At 40.9% G+C, this 20,787-nt stretch overlaps 3 pseudogenes; 2 read left to right on the top strand and 1 right to left on the bottom strand.

The window, feature by feature from the left end:
- Positions 1–692: 692 nt before the first annotated feature.
- Positions 693–1,833, top strand: LOC122625761 (annotated as a pseudogene).
- A 43-nt stretch (positions 1,834–1,876) lies between these two features.
- Positions 1,877–5,188, top strand: LOC122625764 (annotated as a pseudogene).
- Positions 5,189–5,409: 221 nt separating this feature from the next.
- On the bottom strand, positions 5,410–20,783 carry LOC122625763 (annotated as a pseudogene).
- Between the last annotated feature and the right edge of the window lie 4 nt (positions 20,784–20,787).

Raw genomic sequence — 20,787 nt, 5'->3', positions numbered from 1 at the left:
TGCGCTGTGTCTATGTCTCTGGAGTTTGCATGCTTAGTCACAACTTTCTAGCTTTTATAGTTCCTAAGATCTCGACGTTCATACGGACAGACAGACGGACAGACGGATATGGTCAACAAACTTGCGCTGCGTCTATGTCTCTGGAGCTTAATCTCAACTTTCTAGCTCATACGGACGGACAGACAGACAGACAGACGGACATGGCCACATCGACTCGGCTATTAATCCTAATTAAGAATATATATACTTTTTATGGTCGGAAACGCTTTCTTATGCCTGTTACATACTTTTCAACGAATCTGGTATACCCCTTTACACTACCGGTAACGGGTATAATAACATCACCTATTTCAGAATCTCAATTATAAATAGATAATGTATTAATGTGTTACATTTTATATAGTTTTATTGCCAAAAACAACAAATTAAATATTTAACAAAAAATTAAAAAAAAACTCTTCAATCCTATACATTATTAGAAATATTCATTGATATTTATAAAGTAATATTCATTATATTATAAACAATAATCCGTTTGATTTCCGATTAGAATTGTAATTCTTGGCGCGGTTCCAAAAGTAATCGATAACACGCAAGTTCTAACACGATGTGGCAACGGGCGTCTACATCTGTTTTAAACAGTCTGGTACTCTGGTACCGATGTTATCGAATATGCATATTTCCACCTCTAGAAAACTTGCATAAAAATATAAAGAACAACTGAATAATTGCATTTAGAATGGACTATGTGCACTCTGTTTGGAGCTACTTTGCCTCGATCTGCAACTGCTGGCAATGCACCGAGGACCCGGGTGCCCAGGTAATTCACAAAGCCACTTATTCCCCTACAACTGACCGGATACATAATGCGTTTCATCCGCAGCCCAACGAGCCGAACGAGCGGACACACCTTCTAGTGGATCCCGTTAACCATAGTCTGCCCTTCGGAGGAGCAATTCCGATGGCCTCAGCAACGACTACGCCCACTCCCTTCCCAAGAAGGACGACCAAAACGCCCTCTCCAGACTGGTGCAGAATACTGCGATGTACGTTTTTGATATGGTCCCCTTTATTCAAAGCATATGTATAGTTATGGCGTAAGCGATGCCTGGATCTAGTAGTTAGTACGGTTGTTCCCGAGTATGAAGAGAACACTAAATGTCGGGATTACCAATGCAACAGCAAAGAGCCCTGATCATCGCTTATCTATACCCTACTTGTTAAAACCAGCATATTTGCTCATACACTCCTTTGCTCTTCAGAAACATGATAAACGTTGGAGCCATGGACTGCCACAGCTTGGAGCACCAGGAGTACGCCGATAGAATAAGATTGTACTCGCAGCGCTTGCATCAGCAGTGGAACAACGGTCAGCACTCCAGTATCGCGCCAAAAGGTTTGCACTATTAGTACGTTAAAGGGAAAATGACGACTTACATTTAACTTAACTACAGGCCTCCTTAAAGATGTACCAAGCCATCAGTTCTATCTATCTAAGCCAACTTATCCAGAAGACACTGCACAAGTAAGTATGAAAAGGCAAAAAAATAGATCATTTGGACTAATAATAACTATTCCGAATATTTTTAGATGAAACTCTTTACCGAGAAGCACACATCAGTGTTTCGCACATACAAATCGACCACAAAGAGGCAGTGGTTGTTCCCTTCCGGATTCCCTGATTATCGTATCTTAAGTGAAATAAAGTGATAAATTTATATGAAATCAAAATCTGTATTGGTACTAAGTAGCCCTTGAATAATCAGGTAATCGACTTATTTTTATTAAGTGTACAGAAGCAAATAAATAAAAACTATATTCTTAACACCGCAAGAAATTTTTTTATTTAGCAAGCACACAAAAGGCAAAATCCAAAATGTCATTCGATCTTAACCATAAATTTTGGGTCTCCACGCGCAAGGAAATTGGACAGCTTATCAAAAAGCAGAACCGCCTGAAGAAGATTCAGCCTCCAGAGGACAAAGCAGTATCGTTTAAATTTTCGCAGAGCTCTATGTGTTGTATGTGGAGCTGGTCGATAAGTTAAGTTTCATATACCACAACACTTTCCAAGTGCAAAAGCGAGCATTGGTCGCGTTTTGGTGGAGAGTGCACTCAGCAGCTAATGCAACTCAAAGAAGAGTTAAAAGATTTGGAAATGAGTGAATACATATATATAGATAAGGCGTTGATCGCCAGGAGCTAACCCCGCGGGACTTGGTCATATGGAGATCACCCCAATTTCTGTACCGTCGCCATTGGACATTCAAAATATTATAGCCGACAACCGATTGTACATGAACGATGTAGAAAGGAGGAGAAAGCAGCACAGGACTGGGGACCGATCAGTGAGGCCGTGAAGCTCATTCAAGCTCACGAAAGGGCAGCCGCGCTCGGGTTTACAAGTCCAACATTAAGTACGACAAGAAAAGTTCCTCAAGGTCCATCAAAGAAGAAAATCATTACAAATTCACCTTTAAACCTGATCAGGCAATGAGTATTCCGTGAAGAGAACTATTTTTTCAGCTGACTTCTTGAAAGCGGATGAGTCCTGCGAAAACCTTCTTAAAAAGGATGATGCAGCGGATATCGCACTTGATGGTAATTATATACGTTTGTTTTTAAACAAAGACATGGCTCCTTTGGTTTTAAAATCTTTTTTAGATGAAGAAGACTTAGATGCAATACGAAACTGCGCTGCTTGTAAAATCCAAAGCTGGTGGCGTGGTTACAGGACGCGGAAATAGTTAAAATAAGGAAGAGGTTTAAGGAGGAATTGTATGGTATGAAGAAAATAAGGAACTGAAGCGACCTAATTATAAGGACAATTCTATTATGGAAATGTACAAAAACGAGATGCTGAAAAAGAAGCTGGATGAAGACTTCATTAACTTGATCAACGATGAGCGCACCAGACTTCTGCAAGTTCGAAGTCCATGGATGATGGAAGATATATCGACCATATCCGAGCTTGGTTCAAGGAATTGTGAGTTGATTTAATTAAAAAGATGCGCAAGGTATAACTCTTACTTTACAGTTACGATGCGACTGGAAATTTTCATCCTTATCCCGATCCCGTGAAGCAGGGAACGGTATTAGTCGTCATTGATGAAACAATGACCCCAATGGAATTTCAGGAAAGTCTTGGTAAAAACGCTGTCTAAAGCCGAGAAAAGAAGCTTCGCGATAAGGAGAAGAAGGAAAAAGGAAAAGAAGGAAAAACTAAACAATTGAAAATGAAGGAAGCTAAACGTCGAAAAATTAAGAGACGCGGGAATCATCGTATTGGCTACGAGATAACAGCAAGCAGCCAATTGGTAAATAGTTTGACTTAATAAGGAATGATTCATGTCTCCAAATAATCCTTTGATTTTAGAAAACATTGAAGAAACAATGCAGAAATATGCCAAGGGACTGGAGAAATGTTGATGAATATTTAATAAGATCATGATCCATCAAGGATTGGGTTACAGAGGACGAACTGGCAAAAATACATCAGGAAGTGAGGGGCTTGGTCGACGAGTATATGAGGTAAAATAATATTTTTCCCAAATCTAGTATACCTTAGTATTACTCGTAGAGTTGAAAAGTATGTAACAGGGAGATGGAAGCGTTTCCGACCATATATTCTTGATCAGGATCAATAGCCGAGCGCTCTGGCCATGCCCGTCCGTCTGTCCGTCCGTATGAACGTCGAGATCTCAGGAATTTATATAGCTAGAAAGTTGAGTTCAGCATGTTCAGAGACATAGAAGCAGTGCAAGTTTGTCGATTCATGTTGTCAGCCCATCTAACGCCACAAACCGCAAAACTGTTGTGTAAAGACTTCCTTCGCACTTAAATAGCTGAGTAACGGAATATATAGTCGGGGAACTCGACTATCGCGTTCCTCTTGTTATATTATTATATTATTCATTTGTAGGGTAGAATTTGAGTTGCTGCGGGAGGCCTGGGAAGGATAATCAATGAAAGTATAAGGCTCTCAAGGTAAAGTATCCGAAAAAGAAGGAATAAAAAGAAGAAAAGGCCAAGGACATGACAGCGATAGGACACTGGAGTCTTTGTACATGAGCTTAAAGATGCCGGCATAATAGAGGATATGCCATAGGACTTCGATGAGTTTATAGCGGACTTTAATTTGTGGCAGACGACACACGAGATGAGATGGATTAAGTATGTGGTTATTTGTTAAAAGCTACTAACCCTTAACGAATGTATTATCGGCTTGAAATTCAGTACATTGGGTCCAGCGAAGGGTGATTTAAATGGTTATTCAAGAGTCCAATGCTCGGAATGGGCGAATTCGATGTTCCGAAACCGAAGTCTCTTTTACTATTGGACCTCTAAATAGCGGAAAGAGATTGTTGTGTCAAATCATTGCATCAGAATTAAGTATACTGCTTTTGTTTAAAATTGTTTTCGTGCGGTTAAAACCTTCTGTATACCCAGATGCAGTTTTTATGAACTGAGTCCCGAGAAGACCTACAATATGCTAATGACTTGGAATATTTCCTACATGTTATTCTAAAAGTGGCTAAGGCCTTTCAGCCCACCATAATGTACATTGAAGAAGCTCATAGACTATTCTGGAAAAAGATTCCACTGAGGCAGTAGAGATAAACCCTAGACTTCTGGGTACCTCAATATCTAGCAAGATCTTGAACCACTAAAGAAAAATGACAAATTGTACTCGTCGGCACGAGTAACATGCCCCTGGGCGGCCAATGGAGGCATCAAGAGAGCGTTTCAAAAAGTCCTGCTTATACCAAAGTGCGATTACGGAACCAGCTTCCTGCTGTGGCTAGAAATGATGACCGAGAACGCCCCAGATGATATGAAGGAGTACGCCTACTCCGCACTGGCACGAGTACTGCAAGCGTACAACTCTGGCGACATTACTGATAATGTAAAGCAGACCTTGAGCATCGACCGTAAAATGCGACTTAAGAATGAGGCATTGGATCCAAACGAGTTCCTGGAATATTTCCTGAGCAAGAATGAACCTCCAATTTTACCTCCAGAGGAGAAGGTATATGTTTACTTAATACATTGCAATATCATTTAATTGAAATTATTTTTAGGCTGATGGAAAGTTCAAAATGGTTCGGCAGCTCAAACACGCTTCAAAAACTGAGGGAAAAAGTATATGGCTCAAAAGTTGGCCAAGGCAAGCAAAAGAAATAAATAAATTAGCCTAAAACAAGATGATAGAATGAATTTTTTATATGACACGTGAATGGGAGCTTACCTGGGTATTAAGTAATGATATTATGAACGGGCAGTAAAGACGCGATATTATTTATGAGTTTTTATTGAAAATATATAACAAAGTTTTTCCTATGGAAAATAGTATCTAACGAAATGAAATAATTTGTGTAAAATGTAGGTCTTATATATTAAGCATGTCATTTAATTGTTTGTTTGTTGTTGTGGTAAAAACTCCTCCAACTCAGAATCTTCAATTCACACAGTCGAACCGAAATGTTGCTGTTGGATCCAATTTCTCCGACAGCGCATGGAATAGGTATGCCTCCTCTGAATTTTCTGCATAGGTTAACTTGTGATATTTGTAAAATATGTATAAGCATTTTCCGTGCTTACCACTTATCGTCCTTCTGGCTTTCATTTCCTTCCTACAAATCGGCCCTCGGTCATAGAGCTTTCCCCATCCGTCTCACTTGGAAAATGCATCGTCGGTAAATACGAATCAGGATGTCTTAATATACTTTGCCTGTTGAATAGATCAGATATGGATATTTTAAGTAATATAATTGTTATTTTTAAAAGTTAAGACTGTTTTATATAGGTACTATGTTGTAGCTTATATATACATATTTTTCAATTTAATACAGGTTCATTATAAAATATAGAATGTTTATAAAAGCTTGACGCTTAGCCTGAATCTATAAATAACTATTGGACTATTACTTATAATGAATAAAAAACTTACACGAATGACTAACTTTCGACGGTAAAGGCACTGATTGCATGAATGAAGTAGTTAAATAGGTTAGTATACACAGATGTTATTTGTTTGAAAGTTCAAAGGAATAACAGACTGTCTTATAGGGGAAAAGTTTGTTATGTGATTTGAAATTGTGTGCAATACATTTCACAGGAATAGCTTTGAAATTATACAAGGATGACACTTAAGAACTTAAATATTGATTTTGTAACAGCCAATTAAATAAAACTGCTTAATTTGAACATAAACATAAAAACTTTGTGATTATAATGGTATCAATTCTTTTTTTTTAATTTCCTAAATGGTATTTACATTTCTTCGGGTATATTGACGAAGTGAATTACCTGTATTTGATTTATAGTCTTCATTCTCGATATTATTAAAAGAACTCAGTCTTGAAAGCGCTGATTACTGATATCGGCAACATAAACGGCTCCAAGCAGCTCTCTGCCTCCGATCCAAATACTCCGATCCGATATCCTCATTCAACGCGGCTATATCCTCGTGGGATCAACATCGCCGTCTTCCCCTATTGATTGTGAAGTTAAATATTGTTCGGACATATGAATTCGTTTTTCGGTTTTGTACTTACTGTGCACGAAAAAGGCTTCTTCGACTTGGACTCGTTGCTATCGTTGCTATGTAAGCTCGACGAGTCAGCAATTTCTGCTCCAGGAACTTCGGTTATATCTGGCAAGGGATTATGGCTTTTGCGAACCCAGTCGGAACAGTCCAATGATATTGACCATTGGCAAGAGCTGAATAATCAACGAAATTCGCACTGGAAGAGTGGCACACGTTGGGCATTTCAACTTGGATTAGCTTCCCAGTTGAAAAGGACTCACAGATGGTCCGAAATCTCGTTTAAGTTCTGAAATAAAGAGCATGGGTATATTTGCTTTAAATAACTGCTGGTAAAGGCCGTTTCTTACCATTGTTCAGTTTATTTCACTGAAGGTTCTTAATGCATTTGCTCGCACCATTCTTGTTTGTAGGCATTATCCGCATCGGTGGAATGGCAAGAGTTTATGTTCACATGCTGTTTGTTTCGATTAACCTTTTGGTACTCGAATGGCACATTTTCCAGTCATCGCCAGCCGAACCATAGCTACGCAAGATGTCCAAGTTATTTACAAAGTTCCTATTGCTCAGAAATAGGTTGTCATTTGGGGCTGCTGTGTAACAATGGGCCGTTGGTTAACCTCCAAATTACTTCAGCTTAACGTTTGGTTTGCAGTAATTGTCCTTGTCCACCAATGAGTTCAAATTCGCCTCCTTGTACGATGGTTTGTTCTTGTCCTTTTCTAGCCGGTTTCTTCGCTTGGAAGAGGAACTCTCCGAAGGACCACGCAACAGAGGACACAGCTGATGATGACCAGTACCACAGCCACGCGGAAATGATCCCACTTATGTGCTCTATTGAAAAGTTCTTCAGCTTTGTAGAAATAGAGTTCGAATACAGGGGATCTCCGCAACTGGCTCCTGTGAGATAAGAAGGACAAATGCATCGGAAACTTCCAGGTTCATTGATGCAGGTCGCTCCATTGCCGCACGGCTGGTTTCGCATCCATCCACATCGATCTCACAAGTGGGTCCGGTGTAGCCCCGGCACATGCCAGTGCGATATTCCATCGCCTTCCTCGCATATGCCACCGTTTTTGCACGGGTTCGGAGTGCAAAACTTGCCGTACTCACACCTCTTTCCGGATAGGTGGATGGGACACGTGCAGCTGTAGTTGTTGGGTCCGTGGTAATGCGCACCTTCCGCGAACAAGCAGGGTCCCGATGAGCAGGGGTCAAGATCGATCTCACAATGCTTGCCGGAATATCGTGGCTGGCAGGCACATTCAAACACATCCGTATCGAGTTCCTTGCAGATTCCACTATTGGCACATGGTTGAGACCCGCAAATACCCAGACGCACCAGCACATTCGACGGATCACACTTGAACTCGACATTTGTAAAACGCTTCAAATGCAGCAATGGTACTGTCCGCCGGAAATATATAATGGCAGCGACTCTTTGGCTATTTTGATGTTTGCCATGCAGCCGGATGAAGCCGCGCTGAATATCTTCGTAGCCAATTATCGATGGATGTGGACGAACTTCGCGCCCACAAAAATATCTTGGACTGAATGTTCAGGATGCCATTCACACCCGGAGCACTGCCATGGGAAACGTGCTTGTTGTCCACCATTACTTTGGCACTATTGGAGAGACCCGCTCCAGACTGATTTGATGCCACTTCCCCGTCAGAGATGTTGATGCTGGACACACCTAATGACTCCTCGCCCGAGCCCAAATCGAATCTGTACTGAACAGCTCCGTTTATAATCTCCAGAATGTTGTAGTCCACCTTGCCGCTGGCATACAGCAGCGTGCCAGTTTGCTGCACAGTTCTTATCTGCAGGGAGTAGGAAAACTCGTTTTCCAACGTAAACCTCGCCTTTACCTTGTTAATCTTGTAGGGGCATAGCTCTTTCCGCCAAAGGACACCGCAGTAAATAGACCCATGTCACAGGATTCATTGCTGCACTTCGAAGACTTCCTCTCACAGTATGTTCCTGAAAATCCCTTGGGACAGGACACATTGGTAACCCAAAGCCGATCCAGATGGCATGCAGATCCTCTGCGGGGAACACGGATCCGTGGAGCAGGCATTCACAGTCTCTTTGCAGTGCTTTCCATCGAATCCTGGTCGACAGACACATGTATTCACCTGAACGTAAGATGGCGCAGCGAAGCTTATCACATCCGTAAAGGTGGTGGTAACGTTGTTCTTCAAGATTGTAAAACCTGTTTGCATTCCCCATGAACGCATTCATTTTGTTACTTTGGAGGTGGATGGCAGTATATCCTCCACCACCAGGTTGGTTTCGTTTTCAATCTCGTTCTTTTTGTCTACCAGTGTCTGCCGATTTCATCACTGGTGAAGAATTCAGCGGAGTCGGGTATTATTTGCTGCTTCCGCACTGCAAACACTACGTTCAAGTCAGAGCCAATGGACCTGGCTCGTCGATTACCCACAGAATGCTTTGACGCTTTTGATGCTCCGTGAAGGTGATGAGAATTAATCCTTTTGGCGACATCGCATGATATTGCGAATGGAGCGCATAAACGTTTTCCTGTGACTCCAGGAGAAACTCAGATGCTGAAGTCCTACTGAACCGGATAACAACTGACTCTTTTAGCATGTTATTGGTTACCAGTTCAACCATTGAATCTTGACCACCGAAAAGACATGGAATTGCCATCCGAAACGGACACATTCAGCTTATACAGACAATATCTAGGTTGGATATGGCATAGATCTTTCCCGTGTTGTTGGAAATGTTGAACAGCTTCGAGCTCTGATACATGTCTTCGGACCAGACACCAAACTGAAGTTCAATTCATCATACTTGTCCTGATCCGAGGCATGAACTTTGCCAATGAATGCGCCCGAAAATCGTCCTCGAATGAATTTATGGTTACTTCTAGAGGTGTGACAATGGGCGGGGTATTGACTTTCTTCAATTATTTCACAACCACCCAGGCATCGGAATATAATGGAGGTGTGCGTTGTCGAAAACTCGAACCTGAATCACGAATTCATCCTGCAGGTTGTGATTAAATCGCGAGGCTGTGCTCAAGGAACATCTTGTTCCAGTCGGAATAGGCCACCCTCATTTCCAGACCTAATATCGAAGGTATATGGTGTGGTATTGGGTGATTCGTCTGCGTCTGATATTTGAATGTTAGGAATATATAGCCTAGAGGTCGGTTTTCTGAAGTACAACACTGTAGTTGGCGCTGGAAAAGATGGGTGCATTATCGTTCGTATCCAAAATGTTTATATTTATTGGCACACCTGTTGCATCTTGAGGATCACCCCTGATCACAGGCTTGAATTTCCAGAGTGTAGTGCGAAATAGTCTCACGATTAAAGGCCTTGAAACACTTATTGTTCCGTTTTTCAGCTCTATTTGAAAACTGACCTATGTTGTCGCCCTTTTCATGTTGTAAGTTAAAGACCGTTTACATCAGAATCTTCGTCTGTGGCTTTAATGTCCAAATCTTGGAGCCGACAAAAATATCTTCATTGACATTTATGCGGTACAGGTTTTGCAGAAACTTCGGGCTATTGTCATTAATGTCCAAAATAGAGATGTTCGCATAGGCAATGTTGCTAAGTGGTGGAGTGCCTCCATCAATAGCTTGAATGGTCAAGAAGTAAAACTTGGACATTTCATAAGTCCAAGGTTGCATTTAGCACCAAGTCGCCTGTCGTCGAATCCATTTTAAACTTTCCCTGTTCGTTGCCACTCATTATGAAGTAGTGAATATCCGCATTTACCCCAATATCTATCGAAGTGGCATAAACTTTGCACACTTCTGTGCCATGTGTGGCATTTTCTAGAATTTTGCAGGAATACTGTCGCATACTAACTCGGTGGATTGTCATTAATGTCCAATATGTTCACAGCAACTGTTGCAATCGAGTGTAATTTTGGGAACGCCGCAGTCCTCCGCCTTCACTGTGAGATTAAACAATGAAATAGTTTCACCGGTCGAGAACTGTTTGTCCAGCCTTATGAACCAGTCGATTTAGATATTTTGAAATAATCATGGGTTTTCGCCCATCAGGGAGTATTTGATTTGTCTATTTAACCCAAAATCCTTATCCATCGCGTGCACTTTCGTGATCAAAAGTGTTCAGTTGTGCATGCCTCGGGCACACTCATCTATATTGAGCCATCGGAAAATTGGCGTATTGTCATTTATGTCATTGACCGTGAGGATTATTTCCGAGAAGCACTCTTGCGTAAAGTCCTTGCCATCCTGAACATGTGCTACTAATTTGTACTTGGGCGTCGTCTCCCGATCTAGTGCGCTTGCTACCTTTAGGATGCCACTTTCCTTTCCAATAGTAAAGTCGTCCGCACCTTTGCCCGAAAGGTAGAAGCGAAGTTTGCTTTGAAAATCAAAATCAACCGCCTTGATTTCAACGAGCGTAGTTCCAATCGAGATTGATTCATTAGTGGAGATATGATAGCGGGGTTTTAGGCAGTAAGGCGTATTGTCGTTTATGTCTTTTACATCTATTTCTACATTGGCTTTGGCAGTGAATTTTCCGTCAGTGGCTATTATGCTTAAGTTGTAGAACATGATCTGTTCGCGATCTAATGGTTTGGCAATAAATAACTCTCCGCTCTTACCGATTTGGAACTGGGCTTTTTTGTCCCCAGAAATGATAAAGAAGTCCATTTCCTGCTTTTCGATATCGGGGTCAATTAGGAGTAAGTTGATTAAAACTGTGCCAGGCAGTGCATTTTCGAAAACAGAAAGTCTTTCGATAGGTAATTTAAATACTGGTGCGTTATCATTATAGTCTACAATTTTGATAGTTACAGGTACTTTTGCATCATGCTTTGGGTGGCCATTATCGGCAGCAATTACTTTAAAATTATACTCGGATTGAACTTCTCTATCCAAGGAGGTTAGCAAGGTGATCCAGCCAGTGTAGATGTCAATGTCAAAAATATTTTGGATGTTTTCAGTATCACTTTCCAAGTAGTACCGAATGTCGCCATTTGGTCCGGTGTCCGCATCTGTTGCCGATACTTTGACCAAGGATATGACCTTTTCACTGTTTTCCGCAACACTGGCACTGTAGAATGTGTTGTCAAACTTGGGGTAGTTGTCATTTTCGTCCCTGACATCAATTAAAACATCAGCGTAGGCGAAAAAAACCGGAACTGTGGAAGTTTCCACCACTATAATCAAAGTGTGCGACTCTTGTTGCTCCCTGTCCAATGTTTGCTGGAGGATCAGTTCACCACTATCGGATATCATGAAATGGTCCTGATCCGCTGCTATTGAGAATTTGAACGTATAGTTTCCAATCATATGTAGCTTTGTTAGCACGGTTCCTGGTGGCGTTGACTCTATGATCTTGAGTAGAACCGAAGATTTCTCAAAAATGGGAGTACTGGCATCTGTTTCGATTATTTCGATTGACACTGGAACTTCCGAATGAAATTGAGGTTCGCCTCGATCGGAAGCACGAACGAAAAACTGATAGGAGTTCACTCCGTAAGATTCTGCATTCCTCTTAAAAGAAATATCTCCAGTTTTCTCGTTAATTTCAATCACCTCCTTTACTGCCTCATCGATGGCCTTTTGAACAATTTGGTAATACACAGATCCATTATCACCAATATCGTCGTCTTTGGCGTTGACCTGTAAGTAAACAGTTTAAACAGGGACTTCTTTAAATGGCAGACAATTTTTACCGTCAAGATAGTTTGGTTCGCTTCCGTTGTTGTGCTTACAACCATTTTGTATTCCTTCAATAGGAAGTAAGGAACGTTGTCGTTCACGTCCACTACAATAACCTTGAGTGAGGCAAATCCGAATTTACCGCCACCGTCGGAAACCTTCAGTAGCACCACATACTCATCCCTTTTTTCACGGTCAAAAGTTACTTTAGAAGTAATTACACCCGTCGATTGGTCCATGAGAAAGATTTTTTTCATTTCCTCGGAAACTATTTCGTAGTAAAGACTTGCGTAGGTGCCAAAATCTCCATCCGATGCTTTTACCTAAAAAAACCAATTATTGTTACACACTAATGTCTTGTGCCTATCTAATAAAATACCATACCGTGATTATATTATGACCGTGTAACAAATTTTCAGGTACTTGAGCCTCATAAGTACTTTGATCAAATTGTGGACTGTACACGTTTTCTGGCATTAAGGATATTTTGAGCCGGGCATATGTTGTATGAACTCCATCGGAAACAGAAATATTCAAGACTGTGCTGCTTTTATCAGTAAAATTTAACATGTTTTGAAGGGATATAACTCCTCTTAGTTTATCAATACTATAGGTTTGCAATTCGTTTCCATAAACAATTTTATACTCTAGGGAGTCAGTATCAGAAATATCCTTATCGTATGCCTTAGGTAGGGCAACAAATTGTCCACGAACAGCTGCGACTGATAGTTTGGTGAAGTACGACGGCTCTACAAAACATGGAGCATTATCGTTCAAGTCTTTTACTGAAATATAAAAATAATATATTTTCAATTAGTCTGTAAGAGGTGAGGTGAGACAGAATTCTACCTGTTATAAATACATTTGATCGGGAACTTAATGATGGCGATCCATGGTCCTTAACGTTAACTACAACATGATGATATTTGATTTGTTCATAGTCCAATGGAGTCTTTAAATACAGATTTCCGTCTGTGACGTCAATGTAAAACAGTTCTGAATTGTTTTGCCCATTGATAGACTCAATATAATAGGAAAGTTTTGCATTTGCTCCAGAGTCTTTATCAGTTGCATTAATCTTCAAAATTTGTGTTCCAAACGAAGAATTTTCTGGAATGGTTATGTTGTATATATCACTCTCAATTTCTGGAAAGCAGTCGTTGACATCCATAATGGAAACAGATAAAACGACTTCAGCATAAACACCAGAAAGACTATCTGTCGCTCGAATAGAAACATCGTGTGAGCTTATTTCTCGTAATCCAATTCATTAACGACAAAAATTGAGCCTGAAATTAAATATAAGCTTAGATAATTTGAATTTAATAATATAGCTGGCTGAATCTACCTGTGTTGTAATCAATTTCAAACGATTGACTGTCGGAAGATATTGTGTAAATTAAACTCCTGCCAAGGGACTTTCAGCTTCAATGGACACGGAAAGCGCCGAGTACATTTCCACGTCTTCCTTGACGCTAACAGTGTAAAACTTTTTCAAAAACGGCATCGAACGATCAATCACCTATAATAAAATGGGAGTTTGTATTAAAAAGTCAAATTTGTCCATTTTTTCATTACCTTAACCTGTAGAGGAGCTTCTGAAGAGCAAGGTGTTATGGCGCCATCATAGGCAGCAACTGTCAATTCATAGTTTCGATTATGACCTTCGACATGCTGCTTTATAGATAACCTCCAGTTTTGCGGTCCAATTTGAACAACTCCCCATTTCCCTTCTTAAGTTCGTACCGGACCTCCCCATTTTCTGCACTATCCAAGTCAACAGCCTTAACCTGCATTATAATCGTTCCTTTTGGATCGTCAATTGAAACGGTGGCATAATAAGGCATATTGACAAACAAAGGGCAGTTATCGTTCACATCCAAGACGGATATATATATGGACGTTACTGCCCTGCGAACATTCGAATTCATGCCGTCGTATAGCACGGACTTTGCTTCCACAAAGAGTATGTACAAATCCTTTACTTCCCGATCGAAAATAACTCCAGTGGTTTTTAGGGCTCCCGAACTGATTCCAATTTCAAACAATTGTGTTGGGTCAGGATGCGGTACTCAACGTTTTCGTTCAGTGAGTTCCAACCACATTCACCAATCCAATGGTGGCTACCTTTGTGTTATTTTCAAATGCAGAAATCTATACAATTCACGTTGGAATCCAAAATTTAAGTCGATGGCTGATAAACCTTAATTTTAACTATTAAAATTGCAGAGAATATTCCGTCGGAGGCACGGAGTGCAAGTATAGTCCGATCATTTTCGTTATTTAATAGTTCAAAATTTCTAAAAACAAAAGTTATGGTTTTATGTTCCAAATAAATATTCTAGCTATATTTACCTTGTTGTAATTATTCCGGTGTATTTTTCGATCTGGAAACATTCATTGGCGTTTCCATCCACAATGTCAAACCTTAAAGTATCGTTATCAGCATCCTTGGCGCTAACTTGTCTAACAAACACATTCTCAAAAGTTGGAAGGAACAAAGTTACATTGAGTTCACGCTCATTAAATACTGGAGGACAATCGTTGACATTTATGACACGAATCGTTACATGTGCTGTTGTAGTGGAATGTAGTTTGGGCTTTCCCATATCACTAACCTAAAATATACACAATTTGAAGACAAAATTCTAAAACTATTTAAAGCTTTAATTACCGTAACGTCAAAAGTATAACCAGCATTGGTTTCATAGTCCAGTTGTCGTAACAGCTCAATAGCGCCAGTTGTCGAATCTATTTTAAAAAATTGTTTGCCAGATCGTCAATTATGTGATATTCAACCATTCCGTTTACTCCGACATCCGCATCCTTGACTTGTAATGTTAAATGACTGAAGTAAAAATATATTGTTATTGATATCTTTAAGTCCAATTACAAACACTTACTTTTGATGAGTCGTATACTTTCAGAACGTAAGATCCAATCGCGGCAGATTCAGATAATGCTCCCACATATTCATTTTGAACGAAGTACGGAATATTATCGTTAGCATCTAGGATATGTATAATTATATTTTGGCAGGATGACTCGGCTGCCATATTGGTTCCTTTAACCGTAAGGTTGAATACCCTGGGATAACAAAAAATTTAATAAAAATTAAAATTGTAATAAAATGTATTGCTTACTTAATGGATTCATAGTCGATATTTCCATTGATAACAATAACTCCAGTGGAGGGGTTAATGCGGAAGCTTTCGTGGATGTTGCCAGAAATAATATTAAAGAATATGGATGACGAAGACCGAGCGGCGACTTGAGTAACAAACGTTCCGATGGGTAGGTTTTCAAATATTTCTATGGCAATGTTGGTTGAGAAACTTCGGAGGATCGTTCTCGGACATGGTGACAATGATGTGCACAGGTATCTGCGATGACAAAGGTGGGTTTCCCAGATCGACGGCCTTTACTTGAAGCATGTACTCTTGAATCTTATTAATGTTTAAGTTGCCAGCCAATGTGATTACACCAAAAGTCGGGTCTATCTCAAACACACTACCCACGTTACCTGTGATAATAGAGTACTGGATCTCGGCATTGTGCCCACTATCTCGATCTATGGCCCTCACTTCAGCTAATTTAGAGCCAATGGCTGCGCTTTCGGAACCTTACTTTGAATTATTTTAGCAGTAAATTCTGGATGATGGTCATTGTGATCATGCACGTTTACAATGATCTTGGCATAGTTTTTTTTCCAGGCGCTCCTTGATCTTTAACAAAAACGATGAGTATATGCTGTGCAGTCTTTTCAAAATCCAATCTCTGAGTGACAATAACATTTCCACTTATGGAATCGATTCGGAACAATGCCAGGGACGACGGATCCTGAGTTGCGTGTAGATGATAGAATAGTTTTTTGTCCTCATCTCTGTCAGTGGCGTGAAGTTGCATTAAACTGATTCCTCCTCAATATTTTCTGATATATTGACATGATACACATCTTTAGCAAACTGAGGGGGGTTGTCATTAATATCGATCACTTGAACCAAGAGATTAGTAAACGTTGTAAATGTGCCATCAGTAACGCTAATAGTTAGATTATATGACTGTTTGGTTTCGTAGTCCAAATATTTTGAAAGTAAAATGTTTCCGTTATCTTGGCCAATGTAAAAGGTATTGTCTTCATTGCCATCTATAAAAATTAAATTTCAATAAGTATTAAAAATGTGGATTCTAAGTCTATTAAACTTACTGGAAATGTTGTACCACAGCTGGTCGTTGTCATCATCGACAGCCAATATTTGAGTTACCAAAAATCCTGGCTTGTCATTCTCTGTTAGATCGACGACATTTTCGGATGTCTTTCTGACTATCAACGGTGCATTGTGGGAATCAGGATTAACAGGAACTACAACAATATTAACTCTAGCAGTTTGACTTTTCTTAGGAATTCCGTTGTCCTCAGCCTTGATGTGAATTTCAAACTCATTATCGGAGTCCAATGGTTTTGCTATATGTATGTGGCCCCTCTGGCTGTCGATGCGAAATTTGTTTTTACCCTTTCCGGACTTAATTGAGTAGGTAATTCTCCCATTTTCCCCGCTGTCGCTGTCGATAGCATGGACCTAAAAAAATCATTTATGAGATAATTTTCGCTAACATTTAACATTAACATTAAAAGCATGAGGCATACCTGAAAAATAGATTGATTGACAGTGGCTGAAGACGGAACTTGCACCTTGTAAACCCTTTGGTCAAACTCTGGGCTATTATCGTTGATATCGAGCACAGACACAACAATTCGCGATGTAGAGGATAGTACTGGAGATCCGTTATCTGATATAGCCACCTGAAAATTAAAATTTTAGGCTTTTGATTTTACAACTATCAGAAAATTACAAGTTAACACACCTCCAAAATATGCTCGCTGATTTTCTCTATCCAATTTGCGTTCTGTCGTTTTAATCACCCTAAGAACAAGAACAATGTAGTAAATATATATCAATTCAACTTATATTTAATGTTTGTACCTGTTTTCGAATCAATTTCAAAGTACCCGACCAGATTTCCTGAAACTATATTATATGTAATTGTCTGAGTGGGATCTATATCAGGATCGAATGCCTTCAAAGTAATGATCTCAACATTTTCCAACTTGCTTCCGTAACATTTACGTAGTACACTGGTTTGTCCGTAAGAGGAATGTTATCGTTTTCGTTTTCGACTTGTATGTAAACCTAATAATGAAGTGAATTTAAGTTTTCATGACATCTTTAGATATATGTATATACATACTTCTGCACAATTGCTAAGGGGAACTATTGCGCAATCCTGTGCACAGAGCGTCAACCAGTAAAAGTTTTTCGTCTCCGCATCGAGTTGGGACAAGGATGTTATTGAACCTGCAATATATATTGACAATAATCCGCTTGAGATGTCATACAAAGGCAATACAAACCTTGGTCGTTGACCGCAAAAATTCCCAGCCCATCGCCACCTGTGATTGAGTACGTGATTTTCGAGTTCAGGTCCACCGTGTCCATATCCCGTGCAGTGACATTCATTACAAACGTTCCCTTCGGCTTGTTCTCCTTTATCTTTCCCTCGTACACAAAGTCGTCAAATTCGGGAGCAAACCTGTTCTCGTTGACGTCAATGATCATTATTACTATGGACATGTCTGAAGTTAGCGAGGGATCTCCGCCATCGATGGCACTGACAATAAGATTGTGCACTTGTTTGTTCTCGTAGTCCAGATACCCTTGAGTCCTTATTGCACCAGTGTGCTTATCGATTCTGAATAGTTCCTTATCCTGGGTCTCCTCTTTGAGAGAGAATTGGATCTCGGCATTGGGTCCAATGTCTTCGTCCACCGCTTCGATTACAGCCAACACTGTTCCGCGGGGCAGATCTTCGCGCACCTTAAATATGTACTCTTGCACTCCAAAAACCGGCGCGTTGTCGTTGACATCGTCGACAAGGACGTAAACCAGAGCCTCTGAAGAGAGCACGGGATTGCCACCATCCTTGGCCGTTATGTGAAGAGCGTAATTATCCAGTTTCTCGCGATCCAGTGGTTTGTTCAGACAAATGCATCCCGTAGTTGCATTGACCGTGAAATCGCTGCACTCAACCGATAGGGCATATGTAACCTGAGCATTGATTCCGGAGTCCGCATCCGTGGCATGAAGGCAGTGTACCACAGTTCCTATCCTGGCACTCTCAGTCAGCCGGAAGGTCGCCAATGTCTTCTGAATAACCGGACGATTGTCGTTCACGTCTAGGATCGTTATTGGCAACATTTTTGATGTCGATTTGGTCGGGCTACCCAGATCGTAGACGGTGATGTTGAGGACATATTCATTTTGACGCTCTCTATCCAAGTATCCAATGATCTGCAGTTCACCGCGGTCTGGATCAATGCGAAACACCGAATCATAGTCCCCGTCTAAAATGGCAAATACCAACTTTCCATTGTAAGCCCAAATCGCGATCTTTGGCTTCTATCCAAGCAACTGTTTCACCCAATTGGACACTTTCGTTGATGGACAATTCCTGAGGGAAGTTCACGAACCTCTGGTCTATGCACATTTTGACCATATCGACTGGGGTGTTAAAGATAAGTCACTGAAAACGGGATGGGCGACACACTTTTACATTGTTTTTTTCAGACAAAGACAATGTTTCTGCTAATCTCCTCGCCACGCCAGTTTCCCTACACTCAAAGGACCCATAGCCATGTAGAATACTGGAATCTCCACCCAAATCTTCTGGCAATAAATGTACATTTATGATCAAGTCATCGGAAAAGTGAGTGCCATCCGTGGCGGAAACTTTAAGAACACGATTTGTTAAAGATGTTTTCTTCAGATCGCAGGAAATAGACAGGGAGCCCGATGTGGGGTCCAAGTTAAAGCAGCCATCCACGTTGCCATCGCTCAAGCGATAGGATATTATATCGCCTGCGTCAAAGTCAATGGCTGAGGTAACGAAAACTTCGGTGCCCATTGGGGCCGATTTTGGTCACTTTGCCATAGCAGTTCACTCGTTCAAACTGCGGGACGATTATCGTTAATATCCTTGACGACGATGGACAGTTTGATTTCGGTCTGTCTTCTGTACGGCAATCCCCCAAATCCGATGCACGTATTATCAGCTCATAGTTGCGCTCATTGTTTCAAAGTCAAGCAGAGATGTGGTCTTAACTATACCGCTGAATGTGATCGATTTCAAATGGAACCGCATTTAGATTGGGCAAATACTATACGGATATGTATGAATTTTCACCAGAATCCCTGTCTTTGGCAGTGAGCTTCACAACAAACGAGCCAGCCAAGTTGTTTTCATTGATGGCTAATCACCTTATTGACATTCTCAAAAATGGGATCATTGTCGTTCATATCCTGTACGCTGATTTTTCACCTTGGCTGAAGATTGTGTTCTGGACCCCACATTTGCCTGATCAATGGCGGACACGGTTAAGGTGTAACTTGACTTCTTTTCGGCATCCAGCTGCTTCGCTGTGTACAGCATTCCGGAATCGGGATTTATTCGGAATTCATCGCCCTCATTTCCACCCACGATTTCCAAGTAAACCAATGCATTTTTGCCCAAATCTGGATCGCTCACTTTCAGCCTTATCACAGGCATGTTAATGGGGGCCGTTTCTGGAATCGATACTTCGTAAATCTCCTGCGTAAATATGGGTATGTTTTTGCTCTCGGGCTTGATTTGAATAGGAACGGTTTTATAGGCGAATCTACGGGGAGTTCCCAGGTCCTCTGCCCGCAGGGTTAAGTTGTAAATGAAATGTTGCTGGCTTAGGTGCGCAAATTGATTTAGTTCGATGTAGTACTCGTCTTTGGTCTCCGCTGCCTTCAGAAGAAACGTGCCATCCGGATTTCCATCGACGATTTCCAATCGTCCTATGTGGCCGTTTATCCCAGTGTCCTTGTCGTTTACTCGAACTATTCCATAAATCAAAGGGTTTGATGTTGGCGTCACGCTCGAAAAGGTTTTCGTGAAAATCTCTGGAGCGTAGAAGTTAACCTGTTTCACCGAAATACTGACCTTCGCCTTGCTGGCCTGGTGGTTCTGTTGGTTCACCCAAGACCCCCGATCGTAGGCCACCACTGTGAGCTCGAAGTGCGAATTCTCCGCATACTGAAGCTGCTGCAGGAGAGTAATTTCGCCAGTGGTTGGATGGATAGCAAAGTATTCACTATCCATCAGGAGACTGTAGTAGATTTCCCCATTGATGCCGAGGTCTGCATCGTCTGCGGTGACCTTTAGAATACTTTGATATTTGGGCGTGTCCTCCGGAATAACTACAGTGTACTGGGTTGGGTAAAACAGCGGACTCAGGTCATTGCGATCCAGTACTTTGATGTGGATATTCGCCTCCGTTTCATAGCTTGATATATTTCTGTCGTGCAAATGTACATGTGCCTTCACTCTTATTAGGTATTCCTCAGTTTTTTCTCTGTTTAGCACAACGTTATTTGTCCGAGTTCGAATCGCTAAGAAGGCAAAATCTCCGACCAGTTTCTCCTCGGCTTTGAACAGCTTCTCCTTATCACCACTAATTATCCTATACTTAACTTCT

Source organism: Drosophila teissieri, unplaced genomic scaffold (assembly GCF_016746235.2).
Source record: "Drosophila teissieri strain GT53w unplaced genomic scaffold, Prin_Dtei_1.1 Segkk78_quiver_pilon_scaf, whole genome shotgun sequence".
Taxonomy (NCBI): Eukaryota; Metazoa; Arthropoda; class Insecta; order Diptera; family Drosophilidae; genus Drosophila; species Drosophila teissieri.
This window is presented reverse-complemented; position numbering and strand designations above follow the sequence as displayed.